Genomic DNA, 25,103 nt, shown 5'->3' with positions numbered 1-25,103 from the left:
AGAACATGTGAAGGGTAACCGTATGACATCAGACTGAAAAGGTAAATTTTGCCCAAAACATTGAATGCCAGGAATAGAAATTTATTCTATATTCATTAAGCAGTAGGAATCCTGAAGATTTAAAGTAGGCACAATCAGTGCTTTAGGATGATTATTGGGTCACTGCCATGGGAGATTGCATGGAGACTGGAGAAGTACAAAAGATGATTAGGAGACTTTTTTAATAGTTCAGGTGAATGGTTGGTGATGAAACCTGGAACAAAGCTCATTGCCTTTGGAATGAGAGAAAGGGTCAGATGTGGGAGATACTGTAGAAGTAGGGATTCTTAACGTTTCTTTTTTTTTGTCACAAACGGACCCCTTGGGCAGCCCGTCAAAACCTATGAATCTCTTCTCAGAATAATATTTCAAAATGTATAAATTAAAATACAAAAGATGACAAAGGAAGTCAATTATATTAAAATACAGTTAGCAAAATATTACAAAAAAAAATTTAACAGACCTTAGATTAAGAATCCCTGTTGTAGAGATAGATTTGATAGGCAATGCATGCGCAGGAGGAGAAAGAGGGAAAACTCAAAGCAGTAGAGCAGTAATTGCATAATGCAATTAAATCTAGAGAGGCAGTGATAGAAAATAGAATTTTGGAATTAGAGGAAGATCTTTGAGATCTTCTAATTCATCCCTTCCTCCTATTTTACAGAAAAGAATAGAAATATCCAGTAGACGTTATGTAATTTGTCTAAGGTTATATCAGGTTACATCAGTGGCAAAATCAGTACTAGCCCAGGACTAATTCCACAACTACTACCTCTGCCCCTTGGATAACTTAGCTAGCAAAATATACTCAAAGACTTTTGCCTCATTACAAAATTGGGGTTTCTATATGTTGACAGCACAGATATGGACATCAGAAAGTCTCAGAAATTCTTAGGAAAGGATAAGTTAATTAATTTAAATTCTTTGCATTTTTTAAAATTTGTCCTCCCTTTGTTATTCATCTTGATGTTTACTTGAGCTTTTCCACAACTCTTCTTTTACTAAGTGATAACAGATTAATTCAGATTTGCATTTTCACTAGTACTAACTAAAAGTGCTTTGCATGGAATAGGTGCTGAATAAGTAATTTTTGAATGGATGAATGAATGAATGAGTCACTAGGCCCTTTAAAACTGATAATGTAACCCAATACTTTTTAGCTTTTGTTTTATCTTGCCTGGACCCTGGGTTCTAAGTCATATCCCAGCCTGTCCTATGCTATGTTGCTTCACAGGACCTCCAGTTTTTTACTTTCCTTTATGTGCTTCCTTCTCCCATTAAAATGTAAGTTTTGACCTATCTTGCTTTCTTGTTTTTGAGTCCCCAACACTCAATATTCCTGGCACATATTAAATGCTTGCTTAAGACTTCATCCATCCATCCATCCATCCATCCATCCATCCATCCATCTATCTATCTATCTATCTATCTATCTATCTATCTATCTATCTATCTATCTATCTATCTATCTTCTACTTATCCATTTCATCCACCAACTTTATAACACTTCATTAGCCAAAATTTTAGATTGGCCTTCATCTTCTAACATGCCAGAATAATAAAATGCAATTCCTATTGTGATTTAGAAAACAAATTATAATGAAGTCACAGGATATGATACCTAATAGACTGAAATAATTAATAGAGAACAGTGGTCCTCAGCCTTTGGGAGTTCATGAACCACTTGTTTCTTTGATTAGGGTTTTAATAAGTCTGGGTTTATGACAGTGAGGATTTACTCTGTGCATACAAAAGAGCGCACAGAGACAAGGGAGAGAGATAGTGAGAGTGAGACAGAGAGAGAGAGAGAGAGAGAGAGAGAATGTATTTCATTCTTAGAGATATGTGGAAATGAAAATTTCACAGCTTCATTTATCAATCTGTATCACAGGTTATTAGCCTTTACATTTTTAGGAAGTTCTTACTGTCTTTTAGTTCTTTCTTCTTTAGAAGTGGAGAATGTTTAGCCATGTTTCCTAAAATAGCCTTCATTCATCTGAAGTTGGTCATCATCCCCTAAGCCTTTTTTTCTGAATAGTTCCTAAAGGTTTTTCACCATTATTTGAATGCCCAAGGCATTTTAGGCTAAGTTTTTTTTTTCTTTCTGCTCAACCCTTCAAATGTTTTTTTTTTTTCTCTCTTCTGGACCTTTCCAATTCAATGGTCTTAAATGGGACACAACACTCTAATTAAGGTTTGACTTCATATATGCTGAAATTATGACTTCTTGACTATCTTATACCTATTATGGGGCATTGTTGAAAATGAACATAAAGATTACTTTGGTGTCTTAATATTCATGCAAGTTTTAGAACTTAGCAATTTATTCTAAGAACAATCGCTATTATTTTTACTTGTTTAAAAAACTTTTAGCAGGTCCTTTTTTTCTTCCTAGTACACTCTCCATTTGGCAAAAGACAAGAAAGCTTTCTCTCTGCTTTCTTTGGCAAGAGATTTTCTTATCTCACGTTCTTTTCACCCAGTTAGAGGGATTGGATTTAATCCAAGAAATAAAAAAGGTTTTGTTTCCTCCCAAATGAATGTCTCTAACCTTGTAAGGTAGGTTAAGAAGACTGTAGAGATTTTGTTTTCATAAACATGTATTTTAAATCCATAAAGCAACAATTAAAAACCCTTCAAACATGTCTCTGGCACAGAAGCAAGAGAAGGTTCTCTTTCAGATACATTTTCTCCTTTCTTCTTTCTACTTTCTTGAATTTAATAACAGCCTGTTGGTAAGAACTCTGTGGTAACCCTTTATTTTATTTATTAATTTTTTAGCTCACTCTCATCGTTAGTGGAAAATGTGAAGAAAAACTTCTGCCTCGCATAGACTATTTTATTTATGTATTTGGAGATGAATGCATATTTTCAGATGCGGTTTCCTGCTGTTATCACTGTACTTTGAAATTTTCTGCAGTCTCAACCCCATTGTCCATCTTTTTTTTTCTTACAAAAGAGTTATTGTTTATATCCTGTTACAAGTCCCCTGAAACACTCTGTTCTCCTTGCTAATGTTTCATACAGTATTTTAAATGTAGTGACAGCCTTCAACATGGGGGAGTGTAAAGTAGGCCAGCTGCCCAGAGGGCACTGTCAACCGCCCCTGCTGTCATAATTGCTAGTATTGATTTGTTTGGTGTTAGACTCCATGCATAAGGAGCTCCCAAACCCACAGAACCATAGGGTTTCATGTACAAAAACAGGAGGAAAGCTGACATTTTTCATCTATGCAGGCTAAAGTTTTTATAAGTTCTAAAAGTTTATTCTGTACTCTTTATTAGAACAGCTTTTGTGTACACATTACATATAGTAGCAATTTAAAAAATTTGTCCTAGTACTCCTAGGGCATATATTGAATTCTTTCATTCTTCATCAACAAAAATCTTGACAAACAACCCACTAGCTATTTGTCTCTTCTTTGGATTGCTTAGTACTGGTGAAAAAGGAAGCTGCTTACTTGAGGCTTTTTCCTTCTAGACATAAAAGGTGCCTGACTGTGCAACCTTCCACAAGTCACTTTTCTGTTAGACTTCGTTTTTTTAATATAATCATTCAATAAACATTTATTAATAGTCTATTACTCTGGCTTCTTGGAGCTTACAGTCACATAGAGTAATAAAACACAAATACAGATAGCTATAATGTAAAAAGTTATTACATAACAAGTGCATTAGAGTTACAAAGCAAAATAAAATGTGAGGTCCAAAGGAAAAGAGTGTTACCAGTGAGGGACCACAGGAGGCTCCATGTAAGAGGCGGCGTTGAACTGAGCTTTAAAGGATGGGTAGGAATTCAGCAAGCAAAGAGAAGGCAGGTTAAGAATACCAGGCATTTAGAACAATAAGATGGCCTGGTATACTTCTGTGTATGTGTTTGTGTACATATTTTAACCTATGATTTTATCAGTGTGAAGAATTCCTGATTTAGAAACACCTTCCATAATGCAGATCAGCAATAGGTCTGTAGCTTAAGAGAGAGAGAGAGAGAGAGAGAGAGAGAGAGAGAGAGAGAGAGAGAGAGAGAGAGAGGTTGGTAATGTTGGGTGGTTTTGGAGGACTTTGAATTTCAGGCAGAGGAAGGAAGGAAGGAAGAAAACGTTTATTAAGTACCTACTATGAGCCATGAACTGTGCAGAGTGCATTACAAATATTGTCTCATTTAATCCTCACAACAACTGTGAGGTAAGTGCTATTATGTCCCCATTTTACATGTGAGACAGAGGTTAAGTGACGTGTCCAGAGTCACACAGCTAGTTAAGTGTCTTCCTGATTCTAGGCCCAGCACCTAGCCACTGTACCACCAAGTTGCCTCCTATTGGAAAATAATAGGAAACCACTGAAGATCTTTGAACTGAGAAGTGACATGACCACATCTCTGCATTAGTAAGATAATTCTGGCAACTACATAGAAGATGAAATGGAAAGGGGAGAAACCTATTAGGAAATTATTTCAATAGTGTAGGCAGGTGACAATGATGACCTTTATAATAGTGTACAGAGAGGAGAGATTGGATGTAAAGGATATTGCAGAGGTGGAATCAACAAGACTTGATAACTGATTAGAAGTGGGAGAGAAGCAAAAGTCAAAAGTAATTGAAAGTTTCAAATATGGGTGACAGGGTGGATGGTCAAGTCACGCACAGTGGCATGTGACAAATCACTTAACCTTCTAGAATTTCAGTGTCTTCTTGATCTACCTACCTCAGGGATGTTGTGAGGAAAGATGGATGTTCCATGGGTCCTTGCAAAAGGATGTTGCAAATCTTAAGGCACTATATAAATGCAAGTTACTAAGTCAGGAAGAAGGACAAGTATACATTGAAGAAGAAAAAGTTGAATTTAAGATACTGTTCAGGTGTGGGTGGCATATGCAAATATAGATGTACCGTAGGCAGCTAGAGATAATGGATGTCTGGAGCTTATATAACCTGACTAGCTCTCACCTTTGTATTCATCAGGATTACTAGGTTCAATTTGGGGTATACATGTCAGATAACATTTGTCATTTGGCTGAAGACCCCATCTTACCTCAGCTGGAAACTTCTAAGTGATAAACTCACTTTGTATCAAGTTAGTACACAAGATGAAGAGCTTGCATTGTAATAGCAAAGCATTTAACAGGGACCAAACACAATAAAAGAACAGAGCAAACAAATAGCACAAATGCTCTGGGAATAAGAGTCTCATTTTTGGTGAACACTGAGGGAAACAACATCTAACACATTGGCATGGTAAGAATGTGGCCAGTCCCTCCTTGAGAAGTTTTTCTCTTTAAATCTTAACCTTCATAAGTGTAGATGCTGTCAGAGAAGCTGTACCAAGCAAAACACTTTCCTCCTAACAGTTTAGCTACTGTAGAATCTGGTTCCTGCTTGGAAAGGACTATGTATACTGGGTGAAGTGGTCTTTCACCACTAAGATGTTGCTTATCTTTTTCTCCTTTACAAAGACAATTTTGTCTTGGTCCAAGTGTCCAAAATCATAATGGAATCCTTTTATGGCCATGATAGGTCTTGCATAGCATCAACTGCTTTCTTATACCTCATGTAGAATCATTAATAGTTTCACCAGTATAATATTCCATTGCAAACTCCTAGGTTTAAAGAATCCTGGTCTCTTTTTTATATATATAATTTTTTTGGTAGATCTTCATTCTTCAGCTGTTTGCCACCAAATATCCAAGAGCAAGGAAGTCAGAGTATATTGGTCCAATACTATAAGATTTACTTCTATCAAGGACACACTCTGTAGAGGAAGTCTCAGACCAGGAGTGGGGAATCTGCAGCCTTGAGACCACATGTGGCCTTCTAGATCCTTAAGGATTTGTTCTGTAAAATTTGGATTCAGTCAAAAGTCTGCACTTAAGGACTTAGAAGGCCACATGTGGTCTCGAGGCTGCAGATTCCCCACCCCTGGTCTGAGACTCTTAGCTGCGTGTTGTTGTGGTCTGGCTTCCTTCTTATCCTATCAACTTCACCCCTTCCACGAGAATCATCAAAGTTTCTGATACATGGAGCCAACAGGACAGATTATCTACATCTACTTTGATTTTCTATGGTAAATAATACATAGTTAGCCAGCCCTGTTACCTACCACAGACTCTAGATTTCTTTGGCTGGCAGCATCCGATTTTGTCAGAATATTAATAAGTGAATTAATGTCCTTCTGTGCTTGATACTGTGCTCATGGTCCCAAAATATATCAATGACAAGCCATTTCAAAGCCAAGAGCTCCAATTAGTTAAGGAGATAATGAATCTCACTGTTTCTCTTCGTGTGCAATAGATATTTGATAGCCTTGACTCCCATCCAGTAAAATTGCTACCAATTTCCCTATCCTGGCATACAACACAAAAACCTTATTTGTATCTGCAGAAGACAATACCCAAGTATGCAGGAGGCAGCTATCCAGGCTAGCCTTTTGGAAACCTCCACACATTTCTTATCCCAACCAAATACACTGTATCCAAATATATTGAGATTGTCTATATATAACAACACTTCTGCGTAATCTTCATCACCAACTATTTTTTTTTTTTACTATTATCACTGAAAAAAAATGGCATAGGTCCCAGAAATTCCTTTTGGGGATATATTCCGATGCGTACAATACCACTGCATAGATGAAGGCCATCTTTTCCTACTTCTGCTATAGGGATCTGATAATAGCCACTTCAGCAGTCTAATACTGAATCAATTAGTTTGTGCCTATGACACTTGCCTTCATGATCTTGGGCAAGTCTTGTAACTTCCCTGAACCTTACTTTTTCCATCTATAAAATTAGGGAGTTGAACTAAACGTCTTGCAGTCCCTTCCAGATTCTATGGACCTCCTAGTGGCAATATTTTTAGTCCCTGCACTTTGAGTGAATCCTCTCATTTCTGTTCCTCCCCTTATCTGCCTGATACTGGCCTTAAATAAAACTAGATGATCAATAATCTTATATGAGGGATATCACATGAGGAATTCCTGCTAGGATGCGTCATTAGACAAAATGACTTCTAGCATACCTTCTCACTCTAACATGCTATAATTCTAATTTTCTCTAAAATTAGAAAAATTTATGTTGTTAACCAATAAGATGTACGTCAACAATGGCCCTGTTTCCATTGCAAAGCAAACTTGACTACTCTTTCTGTGGCCACATTACCACCAGTCTGGTGCTATGACCAGTATGGAAAGATAGGGCTTCTCCTCTTTTGAAAATTAGCAGCAGTTGCAAACTTCCTCCACAATTACTAGGTGATGTCAAGGCAAGCAAAATAAGATCTTTTGCTGTTTTTGTTTAAGTATAATCAAGTGCCTCTGATTGAGTCGTGCCTTTATCAATCAAGAGTCTTTACTATGAGTAAAGTACAGAAACAAGAGTTTCTTTAACTAGAAACAGTTTATGTAATTGTATAGTTATTATATTTATTATATTATAAAATATATTATTATTTTGATGTGATTAAAGATCTTCCCCATCCATTAATGGGCCTGCCCATGAAGGGGAGTTTGATTAGGGAAGATTTGTGGGAAGGCCCACTTTGATAATGAGGCACTGGTTCTCAAGGGTTGGGATGTCCTCTGGCTTTAAAAAAGGTATAAATACTCTGAGTTGAGGTTTTACTTTGGGGCTTACTGGAAATGTTTTTTTGGTCAAATGAAGACTCTGGGAAGCCAGCTTGGAAAACCCATATGTTGGTGCTTCTCTCTCTAACTACAGTCAGACACTTGGACCTGTAGATGTATTGTATTCAGTTGTTCAGAAGTTGTTCAGAAGCATGTAGAAAGTGCCTGTCGATGGTCAGACAGGGGAAACCATGTTGATTTCTCTGTATTTTCTTTAAGTTCAGGGTGCTGACTCTCCTGAACTAGGTGAATGATATACATGCTTGGTTAATGGAATGATACATGTGCTTGATTAAAGTGACTGTTAACCCCTCAAAAGTTGCCTTTCCTTTTATGAATGCAGATCTATGAATGCAGGAGCAGGGCCCCCTGTGTATGTTGGGGTACTTACTGATACAGGTGATGGCCTGCCAGCATGTATCTTACACCACTATACCTTATATGCCTAAAGGAAAGGGGCTAAAACCTTACATGTTGCATCACTCTCAAAAGTTTACCGACTCTTAGTTGCCCAAAAACATTGTTGGTTCTCCCCAGCTCTGTTCTTTTTTCCTCTTTCTCTCCCCTTTCATTCCCCTAGGAAACAGTGTACTTTATCCCTTTATAGTGTCCAGATCCAAGGATTCACAGTACACATCTGTGTGTTAAAAGCAATCTCATATCACCGTCAGGTTAAGAGACCTGAAAGGGGGAGGAAAGATGAGAACGAGGGAAGAAGCATCTTATGACTCCAGCTTTTTCTGATTACCACAGCTCCAGTCCCTAAGTACAGACTTACCATGAAGTAGTAGCATAGTACCACGTTCATTGTAGGCAATTACTAAATGCTTGTTGGTTAGAAATTGATTGGACTGGATAAAAGGGCATAAAACCTTGAACATTTATAAGCTAAGCAGTTATTTTCACTCCTCTTTTTCTCTACCCCCCAGTCTGAATCAAAGAAAACCCTTCTGGGTTTCCACAACCAGTTTGGGTCCCATGTCCATTATGGTGTTGAATTTTTAAAGACGTCAAAGGGAACATGACAGTTTCTAGTAGACCTAGCCTGAATAGACCAGCTGTCAGGAAGCACTTTGTCTTAGCCACTATTCTTACTTTGACCTTACCTGCCTTTGTTTCCTCATCCATTAAATTCAATAAACACCTTCCAAGGCTTTATTTTGTGCCAGGGACAGTGCTAGGTAATGGGAATACAAAGACACACCCCCCCCCCCCCCCCCCAAAATAAAGAAAACAAAATAGTCCTTGGCCTTAAGGATCTTAGCTAGGGTTGGTTGAGGCAAGGGCCTGGGAGGCAAAAGGTAAAATAAATACAAAATAATTTTAGATAAGGAAAGCAGGAAAGGCCTCATAAATTGTTTTATGACTCAGATTTCTTGATTTTCTGGTCTAAATTTCCTGTTCACCTCTTAGCTCCCATTTGATTTTTTTAGTACCACATCTCCCATAACTGCAGGCCCCAAAGAACCTAACACTTGCCCCAAGCAATGGTTCTGATTATCCTGATAATGTTCCTGTCTGCCATCCTATAATTGATTTATGTATTCAGTTGTTCAGAAGCATGTAGAACGTGCCTATTATGTGTAGAGTACTGTGCTAACCACCGAAAGGGAAACAAATATAATTAGGATTTTGTCTGTATCCTCTGAGTTTGCCATTTAACAGGGAAACGTAACATCAAATAGAGGGATGTGACATATACATAAATATGCATTTATTGTCCAATTGTTTCAGTTGTTTCCAACTCTTTGTGATCCCATTTGGGGTTTTCTTAGTTAAGATATTGGGATGGATTGCCATTTCCTTCTCAAGCTCATTTTACAGATGAGGAAATTGAGGATGACTTGTCCAGGGTCACACAGCCAGTATTTGGGGCCAGATTTGAACCACAAAGATGAGTCTTCATGACTCTAGGCCCAGCATTCTACCCATTCCACCACCTAGTTGCCCCCAAATATGTAATACTATATAAAGAATATTCAGTAACTAAGCCTTAGCCATAATGTAATAATATAGGATATAATAAAAACATAAGAGTGAGGCAGAAATTTCAGAATTTTCAGTTCAGTGATATCTGGTTTAACACATATCCAAAAGGAATCCCTACTAAGACATGCTTGAAAACTTCCAGTTAGAGGAACCTTTTACTTCCTGATACAACATTTTCTATTTTTGGATAGTCTAATTGCTAAAATGTTTTTCCTTATATCAAACTTAAATTTGCCTCTGTTTCAGAGGAAGAAAAGATCATTTCCTATTTTTGCAGGGTGGGAGAGGGGAGAGAAACAGTGATGGGTCTATGAAGGACATTTTATTTTAACTGATTCTTAAAGGTAGGGTAGAGATGGTAATGGGATGTGGGGGGCAGGAGTGATAAAGAGATGAAAGCAAGCTTCTCATCTTCCCTGCTTGGACCTTAGAAATCCTCTGGGCCCAAAGAATCTCTGCAACCAGATTGACCTTGTTATGTCCCATAATTTCATTTCTAAATGCGACATCCCTAATGATTAAGCTGAGCTTTGAAGAGAGTTAGGGGTCCCTAAAGGACCTGGAGGGGAGGGCAGGGAAGAGAAGGGAGCACATTCCAAGCAAGGAAGCCTGTGGGAAGGTGAGAGATGAAATGCTGCATTCAATGATCAGAAAGTAGGCCATTTTGATTCAAACAGAGTTTTGATTTCACATGAAGCTCTTGTTTACTTCCTGAGCAGGACATTTACTCCAAAAGGGATCCCAAGACTCTGGAAGGCATAGATACTGTTGCTGTTTCTACTTAACTTCTTCCATTGGCACCACAGACTGCAGGACTCCCCTAAACACTGTAGCCTTCTTGGGGAAGGTTTTGCATGCATTCTCTCCTGTTTGAGCTCCCTAGGCCAAGTGATACAATATAGTAATATTATTTGTGTCAGGTGCCACAAGTTTCAGAAAGCATCTTGGAGGAGAGAGGAAATGCTACCTTTCTTTTCCTATTATAATCACCATGGGGGATAGTCATGGACACTTAGCTATTTTTTTCTGTATAATTCAGTTTGTATAGCCAGACTTTGTTTTGTTTGGTTTTCTATTGCCTCACGTGTAGCACCTCCATGGAAGAGTTTGTGGGGTATGCGTGTTTTAAGATGAAAGCAATACCTCTACGGAGCTCACAGGGACAACACACACCAAGTCATTCCTTGGACTGATGTTGCTGCCTTATCTTATTATGTCTCTTTGTCTCCAGCTACATCTTAAGTTATTCAAGGAGTATGTTCTAAAATTTCCTCACAAATTACAAAAATTGTAAAATTTCTTTCATTGATTAATTACCTCTAAGCCTCTAACTCATTTTATAATATGGGAAAACTCTCTTTTCCCATAAGCTTCCTCTCTTCTCATAGTCTCAAACCCTGGTCTCGTTGACTTAGTAACTTTTCAGTGTTACTGGCTATATAATTTATTAGTGGTAAAATATAATGCAAGGATATTATCTGTATATTCATATATGTGTTTTATATACACATGTATAGATATTTCAACAATATATTGGTTCTGAGGCTATCACCACAGTTACTTTAATCAATGATAGCAACTGCTAACTCCTCCAAAACAGAGAAACCACAGTTGCACAACAATTGGGTTTTCTCAGGATGACAGCTCAAGTCTCTGCTCAGAATATCTTCTCCACAGAACAAGACTTAAACTTAGATCTTTCAAAATGTCTCTTCGGTCTTTCAAAGAAGACAGTTGATTCTTTAAGTTCCTTACAGACATTTTCTTCAGCAGCAGTTAACTGTCCAAGTGTTCTCAATGATGAATTTGTTAGATCTCTGAGAGTCTCATACAGTGGCCCTCAAAGATGATTGTTTTTTTCACAAATTGTTAGCTCCATAACAGTCAGCTCACTCAGACTCCTTGAAACTCCCTTCAAAACAGCAGTTAACTGACAGCCTCCAACATTCTATTCCTTCTGTCTTAAAGGCAAAGCAACAATATACAAAGTCTCTGTGAAATGGCTCATTGAAGATTCAGTTATATTTATTTTCATCCTTTTAAAAAATCTTTTTCAGTCTTCCCTCCTCTTTCTTGTCTTGCAAGGAGCTGAGGCATTTTAAAAGATAAAGGTGTATATGTCTTTATTTATGTATTTGTTTATAAGATTTAAATATATTTTTGTACATATGTGAAATGTTTCTATGAAAATGACATTTTGAACATAATTTGTGTTTATTTGTTTTGTGTTTATTTTAGCACATTGATTTTTTCATCACTTTAATTGAGAATTTTTTCCTCCATCAAAGACTATAGAAAACGAACGCTGTATCAATAGGTTATCCAAAAAGATTCAAAATTGTACTCTCAAGATATCTATAAAACTTCAGAATCATCCTCCAGAGTAATGATGATGATGATATAATAATAACAACAGTAACTAGCACTTAGAGAGCACTTTGAGATTTGCAAAGCTGCAAAGCACTTTACAAATATGATCTCAGTTCACTGTACCTACCTATTAACATTCATTAGACTATGAATTAGGAGATTTGAGTCAGAGCTCTGCTGCCATCTGTGTGATTTTGGCCTGAGTCAATGAACCTTTCTGGGCTTCAGGTTTCTCAATCAATCAACAACCAAATTTAGAGACATCTCCATTCCAAACGTTCATATGGATTTAGTACCCAATCTGTAGGAGAGCATTCCAAGTTCATATTGGTCTGATCCAACTGAATACACAGCACCTTAACCCTGACATAGTGATGTTATTTGAGTCATCTTTCAGCATGAAGGCACCAACTAGGAAGTGCTTACTATTTGCCAGACACTCCACAAGGCACTAGGGAAATAAATTAAGTTCCTGGCCTGAAAGAGTTTGAAATTTACTAGGGGAAGACAATACGCTTACAGATAAGTAAAAAACAGATTGTATAAAAATGTGAAGTGATGGGGAATTGGGAAAAACCTCTTGAAGGAGGTGGTACTTAAGCTGAGCCTTGAAGAGAGTTAGGGGTCCCTAGAGGTCTTGGAGTGGACTTGGAGGGGAGGGCAGGGAAGAAGAGGGAACATATTCCAAGCAAGGAAGCCTGTGAGAAGGTGAGAGATGAAATGCTGCATTCAATGATCAGAAAGTAGGCCATTTTGATTGGAACAGAGAGTATGTGAAGGGAATTCATGTGGACTAAGCCTGGAGAGTTAAGTAGGAGCCAGATTAAATGCCAGACAGAGGAGTTTTTATCTTAGAGGCAAAGAGAAGTTTATGAAATTTCTTGAGAAATTACACTTTTGTCAGTTTAGCAGCCATGTGAAGTATACATTAGAGAGTGGAAAGACTGGATGCTTCACTGACAAAATGAAAGGATAGAACTAGAGCGGTGTTTTTCAAACTATGCTGTAAGGAACCCTAAAACACCCCATTTTTCTTTTAAATGAACTGTATGTTTAATAAACATTAAAATAATAATTGTAAAAGATTTGGCTTTAAGGGTGTTGTGAAGTTTTATTTAAACTGAATGGTTCTACCAGTATGAGAAAATTTTGACAACTGTTGTTCTAGGTTAACTGTAAAGATGATCTCCAGCTCTAAAATTGTATCTAAATTCGTGCTTTTTCCATCCTGGCTGCTGACTCTCACTATTATTTGTTTCTAAAAGTCAAGAGGAACAGCTAGGGGATGCGGGTAATAGAGCACCAGGTCTGTAGTTAGGAAGATTTGAGTTCAAATTCAGCTTCAGACTCTTACTAGCTATGTGACCCTGGGCAAGTCACCTAACCCCTATTTGCTTTAGTTTCTCATCTGTAAAATTGAGACACACTGGAGAAGAAAATGGCAAACCACTCCAGTATCTTTGCTAAGAAAACTCCATAGACAAAGTCCCTGGGGTCACATAGAATAGGAAACATCTAAACCACAAGAAGTTAGAAAACAAAATGATGCCTTAGCAAGATTTAAATAATATTATATTCTTTGAGTATTTGTATGCTCTTCGGGGAGCAGAGGAATAAATACGCCTGCCTTGTATTATCAAGGATGACTAAATGGAAAGGAGAAGTAGATGAAAGTAATTAACAGGGACAGTTGGTAGGAGTTACAGTCAGTCAGTCTACCAAGCTAAAAGTACTGTTAATAACCATTCCAGAGTAAAGAAAACTGGATAACTGATTATGCTCATTAATTCATGGAATCTTTACTATAGTAAGTAGCATTCAAGGATGCCTCCACTGTCCATCTCTATAAAGGTAAAGGGAATAGATTGTCCTGAGACAATCACAGGGAGCTCTCTCTCTTAGTCATTGCTGGCAAAATTCTTGCTAGAGTCCTCCTTTAATAGATTGATCCTTCACCTGGAAGATGGTCATATACCTGAAAGCCAGTGTGGCTTCAGAAATTTAAGTGACTTACTCAGGGTCACACAGCTAGCATCTTAGGCAGGATTTGAATAATAATAATGCCAGCATTTAAGCAAATACCAAGAAAGAAGAAAGGGAAGTGGTGACATACAAGCAAGTTACCAGTTATCTTGCATTTAAGAAAGACAGTCTTAGGAGAATATAGTTAATAGTGTTGTATTAAATGACTCTGGCCACATCATTTGCCTCTTTTTTGTGTTTTTCAATTATCCATAAAATGATAAAGCTAAATGGTATGTAAGGAAGACCAAGAGGCATGAGTAATTTAACAATTGAAAAGCTTATGAAAACCTAGTATTATATATGAATGCTACTTAGTTGTTGTGCTTTGTTTTCGAAGAGGACCAAAATGACATCACCATGATAATGTGAAATTTCAGTGTGTCTAACTGTGGTTAATAAGACCAATACAAGTTTGGAATGTTCTACCACAGGTTGGGCACAGATAGTCTGTATGAATATTTGGGGTGGATACTCCAAATTTGCACATCCTACATTTACTTTGTGCTGTCTCAATTCTACTTTGTTCATAGAGCACAGTATCCTTTCTGACGTGGGCACACCATGCTGAGAATTCCTGTGCTAGTATCTCCCATGTTGCACAATCAAATCTAAAGTTCTTGAGAAAAACCTTGAGAGTATCCTTGTATCGCTTCTTCTGACCACCATGTGATCACCTGCCCCATGTGAGTTCTCCATAAAACAGTCTTTTTGGCAAGCATATATTTTGCATTCAAACAACATGGCCAGCCCATTAGAGTTGAGCTCTCTGAAGCATAATTTGAATGCCTTGGCAGTTCAGCTTGAGCAAGGACTTCAGTGTCTGGTACCTTATCCTGCCAGGTGATCCTCAGAATCTTTCTAATACAGTTCAAATGGAAACGATTCAGTTTCTGGCATGGCACTGGTAGACTGTCCACGTTTCACAGGTATACAGCAATGAGGTCAGCACAGCGGCTCTGTAGACCTTCAGTTTGTTGGTCAGTCTAATACCTCTTCTCTCCCAAACTTTTCTTCAGAGCTTCCTGAACACTGAGCTAACTCTGGCAATGCATGCATTAGCCTCATTGTCAATGTGTACATCCCTGGAAAGTACACTACCAAGGTAAGTGAAGTTATCCACAACATTCAAAACTTCTCCATTTGTTGTAATTGATGGTCCCACATATGGATGGTGTGGTGGTGGCTGATGGAGCACCTGTGTTTTTTTGGTGTTAATTATTAGGCCAAAAATAGTACAGGCAGCAGAGAATTGATCCATACTTAACTTTCTGAGTGTCAGCTCAATATAAACGTAAATCTTATAGAAAAAGTATTTGTAAATGACCCTTTTCCCAATCTTTTGAAGAGATGGGAGGTCCAGAGATTTGGTTCATTGCACCTATTTTCAGTTTTTCATGTATAGATTAGTTGTGGTGATTTTCTTCTCCTATTTAGAAATGTCTGAGACTAGATTTGAATTCAAGTTTTCCTGCCTCTAGGCCCAGTTCTCTCTCCACTGCACCATCTGTTCACCAGAAGTTTTGTATCTTTTTCTTTTCATTGCACATTGGGGATACCCAAACTTCTACTCTTCAGTTTTGTGTTGGTCAACATTCTGATACATAGATCATAGTCTCTGTATGGAGTTAAATATAAATACTTCTTTTGTGATTGTGGACAACATCGCCTCTTCAATCAACATTTTATCTGTGTGGCTGAAATCAGTCTTTGTAGCTTTCTCTCCTTTTCCGTCTGTTATTATCTTGCCAAGACTGGAAACTGAGAAACAGATCTTCCAGTACTTGCTTAATCATCAAGTTGTCTACTTATATAGGACTTTGTATTCATTTTTGCTCCACTTTTGTTTCATATTGAAGCCAATCAGCTTAGATTTTCTTTAACTCACCCAGTTATTTTTGTGCTATTATTCCAGTGTTTCTAAGATTTCCATGAATGCCTTTGGGAGGACCTCTTTATGGATGTTAATTTGGCAGAGTTCCACAAATGTCTGATATTTATATTTCATATATTTTATATCTTTGATGGTGTTAACATATTCTTTAATTGTATAAAGCATCTTAAAAAGTGGTTGTTTCCATTGATTCAATTTTCTTTTGGCATCTACAAAAGTACAGCATATTGTGGGGGGTTGGGGACAATATTTTTTATATTTTCCTTTGATTGACAGGATTGTATGTGTTTGATCAAAGGTTAGACAAACACCATGAAAGCCAGCCCACTCATTAGTTGAATATGAGGAGACCATGATTTGCGAAAAGACTTCATAGATCTGAAATCTAAATAAAATAATGTGGTGAGAGTTGCTAAGACTTGTCAGATTTCAGGACTGTTGTTACTGTTTGCCCTGCCTCAGGAACTTGGGTACTTGTAAGGTAACCTGTGAACTTCTCGGTGAATGCTTTATGATATTCATTTTGATCCACCTTGAGATATTCAGAACAAATTCCATTATTTCTTGGACTTTCATCCTGTATAACAGAATGTCTTTTCATTGATGTGCAATACCTAATGTCTTAAATGGATGAAGATCATTGCTAATTTATTTTTTAATGGATTCTATTCTTGTGTTCTTTATTTTTATTTTTGCCATTCATGCCTTTAGCATAACCAGTATTTTCTGCTTTGTCCAAATATCTTTTTGTTATCTTAAAGTTCAATTTCTTCTAAGCTATACCTTTAAGATGAAGTCTTCTAAATTTCTTATAGGCTAATTTTTTTTTACTGCTTTTTAAAATTAAAGTTTATTCTATTTTTTTTTACTAAACAGAATCTATTTTCTTTTTCTTCTAACCCTGCCTCCCATCCCATTAAAAAAAAAGAAAAGACAAACAAATTCCCTCTAACAAATATGCATAGTCAAGCAAAACAAAATCTGGTATTGGTCGTGCTCAAAAAAATTTATCTCATTCTAGACTCTGAATCTCTTCTCCATCAGGAAGTGAATGGCATGCATCATCATCATCATCATCATCATCCATTCCCTGAAATCATGGATAATCATCACATTGATTATAGTTCTTACAGCTTTGAAAGCTGTTTATCTATAAGGGATTTGGTTGGAAGAATCCTATGCTGCATTCTTGGACCATGTTCTTGAAGATCTCTGTATTCTGCAACATCTAAGAGTATTTTTTCTAATAGTGAGTCAGAAGCCCACTACTTTTTTATGGTCCCATTAAATGCATCAACAATACTATCCCCAATGTGATTTCTGCCCTTGCAGTTTTTTTCTGCAATATATTGGTGGCAGTATGAATTGTCTGACAATGAAATTCTCCATATTTCTTAATGAAATCTTTCACTTTACTTGTTTCTGTACTTGAAGGTATATGCAAACAGAGTCTCAAAGGGATGTGGATTTTATCTAGGACATCTGGTAAAGAATGTCAAAAACTCAAGATCTGATTTACGCAAGACATTTTCAGGTAAACCCAGAAGACATTCTCAGCAAATATATTGCTTTTCATAGTTCTGAGGATCCTAAGTTGCCATTGTTTCTTAGGGAGTTCTTTAATTTTTTTTTTTTTTTTTAGTAAACTCTCAAACAAAATGACAAACCCACCGATTGATACAACAGAATTTTGTGTTGTATTTTATTCTCTGTATTTTTCTTCTTGTTCCTTGACTAGTAAAGACAAAAGCCACAAAATGAGCAGTATTTACATGTTTTAGGACTACATTTGATTTATTGGACAGTCTTCTATGGAACTTTTGGAAGAGTCTCAATTTCATGTTATCACTAGCTAGCAAGTTTAGGCCATCATAATATGTGGATAATTGACTTCCCCCATAGCATTCATGTTATTTGTAATGCCATTCAACAAAACAAATATAGTTCTGTTCTCTAAGTTCCATAGAACCTACTTCACATATTTTGCAAATGATAGATTGCAGTATCTGCTGTCTTTGATTTCAATGCGTTTGTTAAAAAGAAATTGTTTAAAGTATTATCACAAAATGTCTTACTTCTTTTTGGCACATCTGATAAGTACTACATGACATGGAATTTCATTGATCTTTCCCTACATAGATTCCATTATCTGTTTATATTTTAACTCTGAAAGAAACTGACTTAAAAATGTCTGTTGAGCAAATGTTATGATGGTCTTAGTGGTTTAAGAACTTCCTGCATTTTAAATTATTGATGAAAAAGATCCTGAAGAATATATTGCAATTATAGGAGTTTAGTTATTCAATTCCTGACCTTCAAGATTTCCTATGAATCAAGTCATTAAGACTGTCATTGTCATTTTTTGTTACACACAGTTGCTTGTAATATTTGACTGTTTAAGGATGTTGTTGCATAAAAGTTCATTTATAATGATTCTAGCATTATGAGAACTCATTAGAAAGAGAACTGCTGCGCTGAAAATTCTGGAATCATTTGTACTTTCTTCATCATGGTCCTACCTACTTATGCTTGTGAAGGATTTTTTTAAAAAATGTTTTCAGGACATATTACATAAGAGCATGTGTTTGCCTCTGAAAATGCATATTTTATCTCATAATATTTGTAGATGATTTTAAAAATCAGCATACTGTGTAATATGAATAGATTTCTATATGTGAGTAGTTGATCTTTCCATTTTTTCAGAGGAGGAGGATCTAATTACATAGCTAGGTTGGTGCTCCAGTAGGGCCTGGAGTCAGGAATACTTGAGTTCAAATCTTGCCTCAGACATTTGTTAGCTTTGTGACCCCATGCAAAGTCATTTAGCCTCTGTCTTCTTCAGTGCTTTCATCAGTTAAATAAAAATAATAGCACCTACCTCCCAGGATTTTTGTTAGAATAAAATGAAATTATTTTTGTAAAGTACTTAGCAAACCTTAAAACAGTATAGAAACCCTCATATTATTAGTCATATATCACATGCAGATATTGTATAGTCTCCCTTTCAAGGTAGATTTTAAACCTAGATCTTCCTTACTCAAGTTCAACATTCTTTCTACTCTACTATTTACCTTCTTTTCACCCAGCCTAGATGTGGAAAAGATTGAAGCTTTTGAAACTTACTCTGAATATGGTGCTTAGACATTTTTTTAATAGATAGAACAGTTTGTCTGATTAGTTCTGATAAGAAGTAAAATTATAAAATGACCCCTACCTGGTTGGCAGTCCAACATTTTACAGGACAAGTGCTGTTGACTTGTTAGGCAGTTTCTGGGAAACCAAAGTCTTAAATTATAATATCTTTCAAATCAGAACATATTCTAAAATGATTATTACAGGTGAGGAATGGATTTTGGTTACTATCTCAAACAAGGATAAATAATTAGAAAATTTGTGAATTGTGTTTTTGTTTGGCTATTATTTCTCCTATTTAATCAAGCACTCATTCAAAATTTTCTGCTTTGTTTCTGCAATATGTGCAGACCTTTTTGTCCTTATAGCTGCAGGATATGTCCAGAGGTATAGTCAGGAAAAGGTAGCATTCATAAGTAAAACCAGGCAATGTGAAGCATGCCATTGCTTGAACAATACCCTTATACCAACTATTATAAGCTGGCTTTGCCTTTTCTGCCTCACTAAGTTTGTGATGCCTTCCTGCCTTTGACTCTGGTTCAAGTAACCTTAGTGACAGTTCTTATATTACTTCTTTTGGAAGGATCTTCTGCCTTGGCTCTCTTCCTCTAACTCCCTACCTCCACTCTATGTCACCCCAGTCTGATCTCTAAATCAGTCTGAACTCATTGTAGCCCCAGTGTACCCTGTCAAACTTGTAGGCGGCTCTTGGTGTCTGAATCATCTCCCTATGTTGTCATCTGGCACATGGTATCTTGTACTTCCTGCTTCAAAATGTTAATACTTGTGGAATTCAAATATAGAAGTAGAAATACCAAGAGATATTAATTTATTTTCTGTTTCTTCTTATTAAATTTATTTATTTTCAGTTTCCAACACTCACTTCCAAAAGATTTTGAATTTCAAATTTTCTCTCCATCACTCCCCTCCCCTCACCCCAGGACAACATGCATTCTGATTACCTCTTCCTTCAGTCTTTGCTCTCTTCTCTCACCCCTCCCCCATCTCTTGTCCTGTTCTATTCTGTTTTGCTGTAGGGCAAGATAGATTTCTATACCTCATTGCCTATGTATCTTATTCCCCAGTTGCATGTAAAAACAAATGTTAAACAAATATTAACAAATTTAAAAAACATTCATTTTTAAAGCTTTGAGTTTCATATTCTCTCCCTCCCTCCCACCCACTCTCGTTGAAAAGGCAAGCAATTCAATATAACTTATACATGTGTAGTTATGCAAAACACTTCCATAACAGTCATGTTGTGAAAAACTAACTGTATTTCCCTCTATCCTGTCCCACCCTTCATTTATTTTATTCCCTCCTTTGACCTGTCCCTCCACAAGAGTTTGCTTCTGATTACCCCTTCCCCCAATCTGCTGTCCCTTCTATGATCCCCCATCTCTTATCCCTTTCCCCCCTGCTTTCTTATAGTGTAAGATAGATTTTCATGCTCAATTGAGTGAGTATATTATTCCCTCCTTAAGTCAAATCAGATGAGAGCAAGACTCATTTATTTCCTCCCACTTTACTCCCTTCTTCTCCATTGTAAAAGCTCTTTCTTGCCTCTTTTATGTGAGATGATTTACTCAATTTTATATATTCCCTCCAACTATCCTTATATTAAGAAAGGTTTCATGAGTTACAAATATCATCTTTCCATGTAAGAAACTAAACAGTTCATAATAACAGTTAAGAAGTCCCTTATAGTTTCTATTTCCTGTTTACCTTTTCATGTTTCTCTTGATTCTTGTATTTGAAAGTAAAATTTTCTATTTAGCTCTGGTCTTTTCAACAAGAATGCTTGGAAGTCCTCTATTTTATTGAAATTCCATTTTTCCCCCTGAAGTATTATACTAAGTTTTGCTGGGAAGGTGATTCTTGGTTTTAATCCTACCTCCTTTGACCTCTGGAATATCATATTCCAAGCCCTTTGATCCCTTAGTGTAGAAGCTGCTAAATCTTGTGCTGTCCTGATTGTGTTTCCATAATACTTGAATTGTTTCTTTCTCACTGTTTGTAATATTTTCTCCTTGATCTGGCTATAATGTTCCTAGGAGTTTTCCTTTTGGGATCTCTTTCAGGAGGTGATTGGTGAATTTTTTCCATTTCTATTTACCCTCTGGCTCTAGAATATCGGGGCAGTTTTCCTTGATAATTTCTTGAAAAATAATGTCTAGGCTCTTTTTTTGATCATGGTTTTCAGGTAAGCCAATAATTTTAAAATTATCTCTCCTGAATCTATTTTCCAGGTCATTTGTTTTTCCAATGAGATATTTCACAGTCTTCTATTTTTTCACTCTTTTGGTTTTGTTATATAATTTCTAAATTTCTCACAAGTCATTAGCTTCCATTGTTCCATTCTAAATTTTGAGGAATTGTTTTCCTCTCTTTGGTGAGCTTTTGGACCTCCTTTTCTATATGGCCAATTCTGCTTTTTAAGGCATTCTTCTCTTCATTGGCTTTTTGGATCTCTTTTGCCATTTGAGTTAGTCTGATTTTAAAGGTATGTTCTTCAGCATTTTGGGAGTTTCCTTTAATAAGCTGTTTACTCATTTTTCATGATTTTCTTGCATCACTCTCATTTTTCTTCCCAATGTTTTCTCTGATTCTCTTACTTGATTTTCAAAATCCTTTTTGAGCTCTTCCTTGACCTGAGACCAATTCATATTTTTCTTGGACTCTTTGGATGCAGGAACTTTGACTTTGTTGTCTTCTTCTAGTTCTATGTTTTGATCTCCCTTGTCACCCAGGACATAAGTAAATACCTTTTCACCAAGAAACTAAGGTTCTATAGTCTGTTTTCTTCCCTCCATTTGTTCATTTTCCCAGCCAATTGTTTGACTTTTGAGTTCTTTGTTAAGTGGAGGGTGTACTGATGCATTCAAGGCACTTTGTTGTCTTTTGGGAAAAGACTATAATACAAAGCAGAATGGAATCAGTGTCACAAGGGAGTTAGAAAGAACTATGGAATTTCAGAGTAGGAAAAAATTAATTCTGGTTGAAGTCATTAAAAAGGTGACATTTGGCTACTGAATGAAAGGGAGAAGTGGAAGATAAAGGTAAAAAATATACTGGGCTCAGATTATGGCAAATTTGAGGAGAATAATAGTGAGTTATATTTTGGACATGTTGAGAGCTTGAGATGCTTATAAGATATTTAAAAATATCCAGTGGGCAATTGTAGATGCACAAATGGAGCTCAGGAGTCTAGGACTGAATGTAGGTATTCAGGAGTCATTGGCATAGAGATTATAGTTAAACATAGGGGAGTTGATAACATCATTATTAAAGGAGAGAGAATGGATAGGGAATTGAAAAAGTTCCAAGACAGAGCCTTAGGGAACATCCACAGTAGTAAGGGCAGGGAGGAGTCGTATGGATGATGACCCAGCAAAGAAGCCTGAGAAGCAATGGTCAGTCTGGTAGGAGGAGAATTAAGTACCATGAAAATCCAGAGTGGAGAGAATATCAGGGAGGAAAAGGTGGTCAACAATTTCAAATGCTTCAGAGAGTTTGAGAAGGATGAGAGAAGGCCATCAGATCTTGCAAATGGGTGTTCAATCATTGATAATTTTGGAGAGAACAGTTTTTGTTGAAGGATGAAACTGAAAGACAGCAAAGGCCTGGGATGTAAGCAAAATACTATATTGACAATGAAACCATTTGCCTATCTGTGTTGTTTTCCTTATGCAAGCTGGTATAATGTTTTTTAAATTTTCTATAGTTTTCCTGTTGTTCCGGAGAATAGCTGTCCAATAGAAAGATATGTTTGGTTTTTTTTTGCCTTTCTGTTTGTGCATTTTTCAAGGAAAGAATTCCACAGAACTGGAAAACACAGGATATCAGCTGAGTCTTACTTGATTAATAAATTGAGTTAATCATTATTTCAGCTGCTTAAATCTGACATAATTAAGCACTAATCAGTACAGATGGAGATTAAGTTTGCTTTCTTATCCTTTTCATTTCCTAGGCGTTTTCCCATAACAGGTCTAGAAAACAGATTGAACCACATCCTTAGATCCATTCTTTGATCACCTAAATACTTAAACAATTGTGCTGATATCTTTTCAGATGCAAATGAACGTATTTATTACGTAGGGTAGATTCCGGGTGCATGCACCCGTGTGTGTGTGTGTGTGTGTGTGTGTGTGTGTGTGTGTTTAGGTTTTTCCAAAAATACTCTTGCAGGCTATAAATAACAAACTTTTAGCATGGTGTTTATATAGTCGAAAACTCTTTACACCTAGGAGCCATGTGGATAGAGTCCTGAACCTGGAGTGTGGAAGATCTATGTTCAAATCCAGTCTCATTAACTAGCTATGTTATCTTGGGCAAGTTATTCAACTGTCTGTCTCCATTTCCTCACTTGTAAAATGGGTATAATAATAACACCTACCTCCCAGGGTTGTTGTGAAGATAAAATTAGGTAATATTTGTAAAACATTTTTAAACCTTAAACTAATATATGTATATGTATGCAAGCTGTTATTTTTATTATCATGTTCAGAAAGCCATTGCCATTAAAAAAATACTAAATCCTATGAGTCAGACCCTACAGAACTATTAGCCAGTTAAAAAGATTTTTTAATCCCCAAGAGATCATAAAAATGAGAAAGGGTCCCATATGTACAAAAATATTTATAGCAGCACTCTTTGTGGTGGACAAAAATTGGAAATCAAGGGAATGCTTATCAATTGGTGATTGGCTGAATAAATTATGATATATGAATGTAACGAAATTCTATTGTACTATAAGAAATGATGAACAAGAAGACTTCAGAGAGGCCTGGAAGGACTTATATGACCTGATGCTGAGTGAAAGGAGCAGAACCAGGAGAACTTTGTGCACAGCAACGACCACAGTGTGCGAGAGTTTTTTCTGGTAGACTTAGTACTTCACTGTAATGCGAAGACTTAAACAAATTCCCAATGGTCTTTTAAGGCAAAATGCCTTCCACATCAAAAGAAAGAACTATGGAATTCAATCGCAGAATGTAGCACGTTGGTTTTTGTGTGTGTGTGTGTATTATGTTTTGGTTTGTTATGTAATTTCTCCCATTCATTTTAATTCTTCTACATAGCACGACTATAGTGAAAATGTATTCAATAGGAATGTATGTGTAGAACCTATATAAAATTGTATGCCGTCTTGGAGAGGGAGGGGGAAAGGGGGGAGAGAAGGGGAAAAAAATCTAAGTTACATGGTAGTAATTGTAGAACACTGAAAATAAATAAAATTAATTAAAAATAAAAAAAGATTTTTTAGATGTTCTAATTTTCTTTTCTTTTTCTTTCAGCATATTCCTAGTCCCTCAATATTACTGTAATGCAGAGAAAAAGAACACTGTATTTGAGTCAAAGGACATCTCTACTCTTCTAATTATGTGACCTTGGATAAGTCACTTAACTTCTGTGGGCTTCAGTATCCTTACAAGATGAGAGGGTTGGACCAGGTGACCTCAAAGAACCCTTTCAGCTTTATGATCCTATGAACGATAGGATTAAAATGAACCATACACAACTACTTTGTTCCGTCCCCAATAAATCCCTAAATATTAGGTTTGTATTATGCCATTAACTCACTTTTGATTCTCTGAATTTTTTTTCTTTCTTATTCCATGATTAGCCGATGTACTTAACTCACTAGCAGGAATAAAAAAAAATTTGCATTACTGCTAAATGGTAGTGGGGAGGGGTGGCTAAAATGATCTCTTTTCTCAATGAAGAATGATGAAGGCTGGTGACATGTTTACCACATCTTAGAATACTAGAATTAAGAGATACCCTTTCAACCTTGGGAAAGGTAAATTTAGGATAAATACATAAAAATAATACATTATGAAGTGAATTATGGAATCTATCTACAAAAGTTATTTAGATTGAAAAAACAGCTTCCAAAAAAGTTTGACAAAAATCATATATGATAGATCCTTAACGAAATAATTAAAGTATTTGGGGATAAAGTTGTAACTTTTGAGGTCGATGTTAAGAAGGATAATCATTCCCTCTCACTAACTGCCCCTTGTTATCACTGTCAAAGA

General features: G+C 36.5%; 1 long non-coding RNA gene across 4 annotated transcripts; it reads left to right on the top strand.

Annotated features, from left to right (window-relative positions):
• The first annotated feature begins 11,158 nt into the window (after positions 1 to 11,158).
• On the top strand, positions 11,159 to 24,640 carry LOC140533293 (uncharacterized). 4 transcript variants are annotated; one of them, XR_011976869.1, is made up of 5 exons: positions 11,943 to 12,722; positions 14,570 to 14,722; positions 16,975 to 17,179; positions 17,365 to 17,464; positions 24,360 to 24,640. It is a non-coding gene; the product is annotated as an uncharacterized lncRNA (long non-coding RNA). The 4 variants fall into 4 exon arrangements; XR_011976871.1 differs by lacking the exons at positions 11,943 to 12,722; positions 14,570 to 14,722 and adding an exon at positions 11,159 to 11,755; XR_011976868.1 differs by having other exon boundaries at positions 11,943 to 14,722.
• The last annotated feature ends 463 nt before the right edge of the window (positions 24,641 to 25,103 follow it).

Source organism: Notamacropus eugenii, chromosome 3 (genome assembly GCF_028372415.1).
Source record: "Notamacropus eugenii isolate mMacEug1 chromosome 3, mMacEug1.pri_v2, whole genome shotgun sequence".
NCBI classification, from domain to species: Eukaryota; Metazoa; Chordata; class Mammalia; order Diprotodontia; family Macropodidae; genus Notamacropus; species Notamacropus eugenii.
This window is presented reverse-complemented; position numbering and strand designations above follow the sequence as displayed.